This window comes from Poromitra crassiceps (assembly GCF_964638095.1).
Source record: "Poromitra crassiceps genome assembly, chromosome: 8".
NCBI lineage: Eukaryota > Metazoa > Chordata > Actinopteri > Beryciformes > Melamphaidae > Poromitra > Poromitra crassiceps.
This window is the reverse complement of record NC_139629.1, coordinates 23,358,806-23,368,734: the sequence shown is the minus strand read 5'-3', so window position 1 is coordinate 23,368,734 and position 9,929 is coordinate 23,358,806. Positions and strand designations below refer to the sequence as shown.

Below are 9,929 nucleotides of genomic sequence, written 5' to 3'. Positions count from 1 at the left end.
CAGGGGAGGAGAGGTGGGCTAGCTGAGCAGACAGACAGGCCAGGGGAGGAGAGGTGGGCTAGCTGAGTGGAGAGACAGGCCAGGGGAGGAGAGGTGGGCTAGCTGAGCGGAGAGACAGGCCAGGGGAGGAGAGGTGGGCTAGCTGAGCAGAGAGACAGGCCAGGAGAGGAGAGGTGGGCTAGCTGAGCGGAGAGACAGGCCAGCGGAGGAGAGGGGGGCTAGCTGAGTGGAGAGACAGGCCAGCGGAGGAGAGGTGGGCTAGCTGAGCAGAGAGACAGGCCAGGGGAGGAGAGGTGGGCTAGCTGAGTGGAGAGACAGGCCAGCGGAGGAGAGGGGGGCTAGCTGAGTGGAGAGACAGGCCAGGGGAGGAGAGGTGGGCTAGCGGAGCAGAGAGACAGGCCAGGGGAGGAGAGGTGGGCTAGCTGAGCAGAGAGACAGACCAGCGGAGGAGAGGGGGGCTAGCTGAGTGGAGAGACAGGCCAGCGGAGGAGAGGGGGGCTAGCTGAGTGGAGAGACAGGCCAGCGGAGGAGAGGGGGGCTAGCTGAGTGGAGAGACAGGCCAGTGGAGGAGAGGGGGGCTAGCGGAGCAGAGAGACAGGCCAGCGGAGGAGAGGGGGGCTAGCTGAGTGGAGAGACAGGCCAGCGGAGGAGAGGGGGGCTAGCGGAGCAGAGAGACAGACCAGGGGAGGAGAGGGGGGCTAGCTGAGCGGAGAGACAGGCCAGGGGAGGATGGACAGATGGAAAGAGGACAGACTGCCCGGTCGGGTCGGGGGGGGGGGGAGACATGGAGCCGATCAATTTTCCCCCTCCAGCCTATCAGTCACGTCCTCTCAGTCTGTCCGTTTCTGCTGATGACAACACTTTCTCTGCCCATCCGCCCATTTCCAGGCCAAGAGCGAGGGAGGAAGTCTGGGGTGTGCATGTGAGTGAGAGGGGGGGGGAGGGTGGGAAGAGAGAGGGAGAGAGAAAGAGAGAGTCAGGAGAGGGAGAAGGAAAGGAGAAAAAGAGAGGTGAGAGAAGAAGAGAGGGAGAGAGAAAGAGTGGATAGAGAGAGGGTGGGAAGAGAGGGAGAGAGAAAAAGAGAGGGGGGGAGAGAGAGACAGGAGAGAGAAGGGAAAGAGGGGAGAGAGAGAAGGAGAGAGGGAGAAAGAAAGAGAGAGAGAGGAGAGAACCAGAAAGGGAGAGGGAGAAAGAGAGGCAGAGAGAGAGAGCACACCTGGGGGTTGTCCAAGGGGAGTAGTGGGTATGGATGGTGGGGGCTGCAGGCTTCTGTCAAAGTTTCTCTTCCCCAGGAGCCTGGGCAGGGACTGAGGGGCTGTGAGGCGAGCGGAGGCCCCTCTCAGGTGAGGCCAGCTCAGCCTCCTCTCTCCCTGGCGAGCCGCTGGAGGTGGCAGCATCCAAAGCCCTGTCAATGCATAATGCATGAGAGGCCTCCTTCCACTGACAGCCCCCTCCACTCCAGCTGCCTGCCCGCTAATCAGAAACGACACATCCCAATGTCCAGACGTACACACGCGCGCGCCACGCACACACACCCAAACACACACACACACGCGCTCACGCACACACACCCAAACACACACGCGCTCACGCAAACACACACACACACAGAAATTTACTAATCAAAAAGTGTATTTCCTAGAGGCTGACTCCCAAGAGAAATCCAGCTGGAAGAAATTGGAATAATTTATTAGCTTACAAGTTTTCGTTGACAGTTAGCCCGAGGCTATTTATCTCAGTAATAGAGAACGTCTCCAATGTGGCAAAATTGACCAAATCAAACAGCTTTGATCAGAAAATGAATCTGGCAAGGCTGTCTGTCTCTGGGTGTCCCGCGGGGCGAGGGGGAAACAAACAAACTGAGAGACAGAGAATGAGAGAGAGAGAGAGATTATTTAACAAGTGGCCACGGGAAGTGAGCGAGGGGATAAAGCTCACATCGCAAGTGAAATCTCTCACTATAAATTATTATTCATCCGACAAAGGGGCTCTAGCGCTATTCAAAACGGGGGGATATTGCAACGTAAATAAACGTGACAAGAGCAAAACGTCAAATGAATTTGTCGAGTTTACTGTCTCTCTTCATTGAGTTTGAGACGGCGAAAAGGCTCCCGCTTTTACACATTACAGCAGCAGAATGGCTAATCCATTTTGTCAGCGACAGAAAACCAGAAATGAACAACAACAACAACAACAAGCATGTGACTGGAGAAGTCACATGAACAGATTTTATACCAATGTATAAACCCTCTCATGACCTTGTATTAGGGGTAGGGGGGTGGGCGGGGGGCGACACAAGTTATGTTGTCATTTTTTACTTCACTTACTGTAGAATGAAGCAGCCTGATCGCCAGAAACGCCATTTTACATTTCTGCAATGCACAGATACCGAGGATGTCACGTTTCTTGATCAACGTTATAAAGCTGTTGAAATAGGGCGGTGGCCAGTAAGGGCGTTGCGGGCGGGGTGGACTGGATGGAGGGCCTAAACCCCTTTCACACGGAACTGCTGTTCACGTCCCAGCGTGGTGAAAGTCGACATTTCAACCCTAAATCATATTTAACATTTTTGTTATTTAAGCCTAGCCCAAACCAAGTTGTTTTATTTACGTTTAACGTTGGAAAGGTGGCGGGTTTTTCAAATTAACCGCCGTTTTGCTTCAAACTGACGTTGAGATTGTACATATCCCTGCTTTGCAAACACGTAACATTTTATTCTGACGACCGGGTAGATTGGGAAAGAAGCACAAGTTATGCTGTCATTTTCCACTTCAGTTTGAACGAAGAACAAACCCGGCTTACAAGGTAGAAAAATGACACGTTCACACTATACTAACAGGCACTTACAAGTAGAGATGTAACGGTATGAAAATTACACATCACGATTATCGTGACCAAAATGATCACAGTTATCAGTATTATCACAGTTTGCTAAAATGTGCTGAAAATATTCAAAAAGTACTAATACACTCACAGAAATCATTTCACCAAGTTTTATATTGAAAACTCAGACCCAAAAAGGATTGATACACTCACTGAAATCATTTATCCAAGGCTGCGCGTCTGCATCTGGGAGACGGTTGCCAAGTTTTGGTTGATGATGGACAGTATTTACCATGTTTTTCAAAGCACTGTAATCATAGTAACACGGTAATCACGGTACCACGGTTTTAATGAGAATGAAAATTTGAAACGGTACGGTTATCGTAAGGAATTTGATCACGGTTATCATTCAAAGCGGTTATCGTTACATCCCTACTTACAAACCGACCGTTCCTATCTTCTCCCTTGTATCTCCTCCTGAAAACAAGACGGGATTTTCAAACCGAATACCCTGACCCCAACCGTGGGCTATTTCCACTCGTCCGCTCTACATGTGTGTCGCTCTCTCTCTCTCTCTGTCTCGTCCGCTCTACATGTGTGTCGCTCTCTCTCTCTCTCTGTCTCGTCCGCTCTACATGTGTGTCGCTCTCTCTCTCTCTCTGTCTCGTCCGCTCTACATGTGTGTCGCTCTCTCTCTCTCTCTGTCTCGTCCGCTCTACATGTGTGTCGCTCTCTCTCTCTCTCTGTCTCGTCCGCTCTACATGTGTGTCGCTCTCTCTCTCTCTCTGTCTCGTCCGCTCTACATGTGTGTCGCTCTCTCTCTCTCTCTGTCTCGTCCGCTCTACATGTGTGTCGCTCTCTCTCTCTCTCTGTCTCGTCCGCTCTACATGTGTGTCGCTCTCTCTCTCTCTCTGTCTCGTCCGCTCTACATGTGTGTCGCTCTCTCTCTCTCTCTGTCTCGTCCGCTCTACATGTGTGTCGCTCTCTCTCTCTCTCTGTCTCGTCCGCTCTACATGTGTGTCGCTCTCTCTCTCTCTCTGTCTCGTCCGCTCTACATGTGTGTCGCTCTCTCTCTCTCTCTGTCTCGTCCGCTCTACATGTGTGTCGCTCTCTCTCTCTCTCTGTCTCGTCCGCTCTACATGTGTGTCGCTCTCTCTCTCTCTCTGTCTCGTCCGCTCTACATGTGTGTCGCTCTCTCTCTCTCTCTGTCTCGTCCGCTCTACATGTGTGTCGCTCTCTCTCTCTCTCTGTCTCGTCCGCTCTACATGTGTGTCGCTCTCTCTCTCTCTCTGTCTCCGTGACAAAGACAGTGAGGCGAGCTGTAAAACACGCGTGTGACATGACCCCCCCCCCCCCCCCCCCCAGGCACGCCTCTCACACTGAGGGACACGTCCATTTGTTGAGGAGACTGACAGACGGTTCAAAGGGTCGTCAGCCTGACACCGCAAAGGCACGGCAAGCGCGCCACAGCCGTCTCAATTAGCAGACGGGCCTTTGAGAGAGAGAGAGAGGGATGCAGGACGATGGATCTCATGATGTTAAATGCACGTCAATCACAGGACAACATGCAGCAGCTCTAGACTCATGGTGACCAACATCTAAGCTGATGGTTGAGGCTTTATCGCAAAAAGATAATAGCACGATGAACTGCATATCTGGGCTTTATAGGGGGAGTTCAACCCCAAATCAAAAGTACATATTTTTTCTCTCTTACCTATAGTACCGTTTATCCATCTAGATCGTTTTGGTGTGAGTTGGTGAGTTTTCGGCCCGAGAGATGTCTGCCTTCTCTCGAATAGAATGGAACTGGATGGCACTTGGCTTGCGGTGCCCAAAGTGCCAAAAGAAAAGAGAAAAACTCAACAGCAACTCGACATAATCCACAGACCATGTTGTCACCAGTTTCACGTAGGAACTATTTTATTTCGACCGAACTACACGGGTGAGCGGGTGAGATTTTACACTGCAGCTAGCGGGTGTAGTTCAAATGTATTCTTTGGGGCTTTGAGCACCACAAGCCGAGTGCCATCCAGTTCCATTGTATTTGAGAGAAGGCAGACACCTCTACGGCCGATATCGCGAAAACCCGGGCAACTCGCACCAAAAGGATCTATTCTAGATGGATAAATACTGGTACAGTAAGGGGAAAATATGTACTGTCCCTTTAAATCTCACTTTATAGATGCAAAAATCATGAATTTCAACAACGAAACTCATTTGGCGGAGCGATAACAAATGTTTTCCGCAAGAGAAAGGCAACATAATAAAGAAATAATGATTGGAGATCCCACTAGAAAATTTCTCCACAGATTGCCATCGCCATTGACCCCCATCCTCCCCTCCCCTGCCTCCACCTGTTCTGCTCTCCACCTCCTCCCGCCCTCTTTCTTCTCTCTCTCTCTCTCTCTCTCTCTCTCTCTCTCTCTCTCTCTCTCTCTCTATCCTCTCCAATCTATCTGCCTAATGAATTTTTACCTGGCACAGACTGTTTTCAACTCCATTTGGACTCGTGCCTACAATTACCTCCTCGGAGTCTCCAAAGTAACTGCGCACAGCCTAATTAGTATGCATTATCAATTAACAAACTTAATAGCTGGCAGATTGATTGGATCCTCTGTAGAAGGGGGGGGGGGCAGAGCTGAAGCGAAACACAAAATGAAAAATCATCTCCCGCCGCACTATTCCTCCTGCACTCAGATACATGCATGTATGTGTGTATGCTTGTTTTATACAGTGCAATGAGCGCAACAATATGATGTATGATGTAATACACTATGTATATATGATGTGTGTATTACCCTATTTTCTTTTACTTTGAAAAAATCCACAAGACAGAAAGAAATAGGAATATAGAAACATGCATAAATATGATATCACTTACTACTGCATATGAAAATAATATATACATACACTTGTAGTCTGCATAGCCTATACAATATAACTTAAAACTCATATAAATACATAAAAATAACATAGGCTTATATTTAACACTGCACATGCATTTTTGCACATACATTTCTTGCACATGGCTCTGCACTTTACACACAGACTTTGCACATGGATTCATCCACTCTTATTTATATTTGAACCTTTTATTATTTCTTATCTATCTAACTAAGTATCTAACTTTTACTACATGTCTTCTGCCTGTGTTTTACTCTTGTCTTTGCTGCTGTTGCTCTTTAGACACCTGAATCTCCCCACAGGGATAATTCAATAAAGGTTTCAATCAATCAATCAATGCACTTATACATTATAGGCCTTAATAAGGCTCCTTATACAGACTACATTATGGTATCACTTGTGGCACTGCTAACCTATCTATTATAAATGTGTCACATATCTCCTGTTACACCAAGAGCAGCAGAATACTACAATAATACTACAGTAATACTACAGTAATAGACTGAAACCAGGTGACTGCTTTGTAAATAAGACGGGGAGAGGAGAAGAAGAGCCGTTGTTTCAGTCATTTAGCATTGAGCGCTTTGTGAAGAAGAAGAAAGGCTGCTGATGGCCGCCTGGCTGCGATGGAGTTGAAAAATGAAAGTGGAGGCTGCTGCCTGCCTCCCCGTGAGGTAAGTGGCAGCCATGGGAGGCATGTTCGGCAAAGGAGACCAATTTGTCAGGGAGATGAAAATGATAGTTAAAGCAAAGCATTCATTTTCTGGACATTGACGTCGCCATTAAATTGTGCTGTCTGACATAAAAGTCGCTGAATGGATGGGAACGTCGACATTTTTCACTCTCCTCTTAATTAATGCCACCTGTTTCCCGAAGCCCTTCCCTTTCAGACAGACGCGTTTCAATAGCGACGCTGGAGTTAGACCGACCTAGTGTCCTCTAGAGAGAGAGACCGACCTAGTGTCCTCTAGAGGGAGAGACCGACCTAGTGTCCTCTAGAGGGAGAGACCGGACCGACCTAGTGTCCTCTAGAGAGAGAGACCGACCTAGTGTCCTCTAGAGAGAGAGACCGACCTAGTGTCCTCTAGAGAGAGAGACCGACCTAGTGTCCTCTAGAGGGAGAGACCGACCTAGTGTCCTCTAGAGAGAGAGAGTTAGACCGACCTAGTGTCCTCTAGAGAGAGAGACCGACCTAGTGTCCTCTAGAGAGAGAGAGTTAGACCGACCTAGTGTCATCTAGAGAGAGAGACCGACCTAGTGTCCTCTAGAGAGAGAGAGTTAGACCGACCTAGTGTCCTCTAGAGAGAGAGACCGACCTAGTGTCCTCTAGAGAGAGAGACCGACCTAGTGTCCTCTAGAGAGAGAGACCGACCTAGTGTCCTCTACAGAGAGAGACCGACCTAGTGTCCTCTAGAGAGAGAGAGTTAGACCGACCTAGTGTCCTCTAGAGAGAGAGACCGACCTAGTGTCCTCTAGAGAGAGAGAGTTAGACCGACCTAGTGTCCTCTAGAGAGAGAGACCGACCTAGTGTCCTCTAGAGAGAGACCGACCTAGTGTCCTCTAGAGAGAGAGACCGACCTAGTGTCCTCTAGAGAGAGAGAGTTAGACCGACCTAGTGTCCTCTAGAGAGAGAGACCGACCTAGTGTCCTCTAGAGAGAGAGACCGACCTAGTGTCCTCTAGAGAGAGAGTGGCGTCAGCGGAGGACCAAGAGGGCACCTCCGTGGTGGTAATGAGGGAGGTGCAAGCACTGCCTTTTCCCTTTCCCCACCCAGATTTATCCTGCCGGCCCTGGGGATTGATACGCACCAAGATATTTCATCCACCATTATGTTTTCCATCTACATTTCGTAAAATGCTTATAAAAATGTGTTTAAACCAAGCGTTTCAATTTGGAATCACGAACGAATCATAGAACATTTCACTCGGACCAAGACTTCAAAAAATTGCGCATTAAAGAAAAATCGCACCCAGGTGTTGAAGTAAGCGGTGCAATTTTGTGCATGTCCGAGCCGTGCATCCGTGCGCGCCCATCCCTACTGTGTAATGCGTGTGTGTGTTTGTGCGTGCATTACCGGCTTGTGCGTGTTTTGCGCCTCTCTCTCCATAGCGTGCCAAAGTCTCGCCAAAGAGGAAATGAATTCGCCGTTCATTTCCAGACGTTTCTGAAACTGTGTGTGTGAGCATCTGTTGTGCGTGGGGCCATGTGTACATGCGTGCATTACCGACTAAACGCTATCCAGCTAGACCAAGTAGCTGGCAACACCCCTTCCTTCCCAAATCTTGGTGCAAACAGAGGTGCACACAAATCCCGCCACACACACCACAAACACACAAAGTCACATATAGAAGCAGCTGCACCGCTTAAGAAACCATTTTAGATGTTTTGTTTTATAAGTTTTGGTCTGATTGAAATGTTCTATGGTCTCTCGTGATTCCAAATAAAGCTGAATCGCTTGGTTTGACCATGCAAATCTCTTTTTAATAAGCATTTTACAAAAGATGGAAAAAAGAATGACTGATGAAATCTCTAGGTGCGTATGCCTAAACCGGAAGTGGGTGTGACTTTGGCTCCCTATTGTAACATCATCAGTGATGTCATAAAAAATAAAAATAGAATAGTTCTTGGACCACACTTAGTGAGTGATGTATTCAGGGAGTGATGGCATCAGTGATGTCACTTGATCAATTGTGATGTCATCAGTGAGTGATGTCATCAGTGATGTCACTTGGGCAATTGTGATGGCATCAGTGATGACGTTATCAGTGTTTGTTGTGATCAGTGTTTGTTGTGCTCAATGATGTCATCAGTGATGTCACTTGACGCAATTGTGATGTCATCGGTGATGTCATCAGTGGGTTTTCATGGTGGTTATAAAAGCGAACACACTCAACAGGATTCAACAGCTCTCGATATGCCGTTCTATGATTGGATTTATAGTCATTTCCGTAGCGTACTGCAGTTTCTAGGACTGAACAAGAAATCCGGCAAGTTAGTATTTCTTGGCCTAGACAATACTGGCAAGACGACGCTACTGCAGATGATCAAAGATGACAAATTGGGACAGCATGCCCCAACTTTACATCCCACTTCGGAAGAGCTGACGATTGGTGGCATGACCTTTACCACCTTTGACCTTGGAGGCCACGCACAAGCGCGCAGACTGTGGAAGAACTACCTCCTCGCCATCAACGGCATCGTCTTCCTTGTGGACTGTGCGAATCACTCCAGATTGGCCGAAGCGAAAGCAGAACTTGATGCACTAATGACAAACGAGACCATTGCAAACGTGCCTATCCTGATCCTGGGCAACAAGATCGACAGACCACAAGCCATCAGCGAGCTGATGCTAATGGAGACATTTGGATTGCATGGACACACAACAGGCAAGGACAACATTGCCATGGAGGAGCTGAACCAAAGACCACTGGAGGTGTTCATGTGCAGCGTGTCGAAGAGGCAGGGCTACGGAAACGGCTTCCGCTGGCTCTCCCAGTACATTGAATAGAACAGCCACGCGCAGCGTAGCCACCAAGATGCGTGATTCATTAGCCAATGAACAGCCAGGAAGGGGTGTCGCGCTACTTTTGAATGTTAAAATAAATGTACAATGTGCAATTTGATTAAACAAATTAAATAAACAAAGATTTTTTTTTACTTTCAAAGTACAACACAAACTGTCCATTTTGCTGCAACTCGACAGTGCTGCTTAATCCAGGACCTTACTTCCTGGAACTCCTTGAGAGTAAGAAAAATGGTCCATTGGAGTGAATGGAGATGTCGCGACTCTTCTATATACACGGCTCTGGGCCGACCGTTTTGCCATGGCTTGTGTTGCAAATTAGCCTATGTAAAGGAGTAATCATCACCAGGCTATCATTTAATATATCTGGGAGGGATTTGGTAATGTTCTCCTGTGTTGCAGCCCCTAACTTTAGGCCTCCTTATACATTACTTACAGTCTACCATTGTGTTATGAGGGAAAAACCCACGCAAATATCTATCAAAGGCGCTAATGCTTGAATAACATTCATAAACGCATTAGCAAAACAAGTTTGACAGAGCAATTTCAGATGCAAATTGGCCAATACGTTCTCAGTCTTAAGCGCGCTGTCCATTTGTGCTGGAAAATAACGTCGCCTTGATTCTCCGCGCGTCGTAATGAATCCCTGCACCTTTTTCCCGAGCGTTTTCACCTGATT

The 9,929-nt window shown here is 48.0% G+C and overlaps 1 pseudogene across 1 annotated transcript; it reads left to right on the top strand.

Moving 5' to 3' along the window:
* The first annotated feature begins 8,641 nt into the window (after positions 1-8,641).
* LOC310781314 (small COPII coat GTPase SAR1B pseudogene) lies at positions 8,642-9,235 on the top strand (annotated as a pseudogene). Its single transcript has one exon. The product of its transcript is annotated as a small COPII coat GTPase SAR1B pseudogene (transcript).
* The last annotated feature ends 694 nt before the right edge of the window (positions 9,236-9,929 follow it).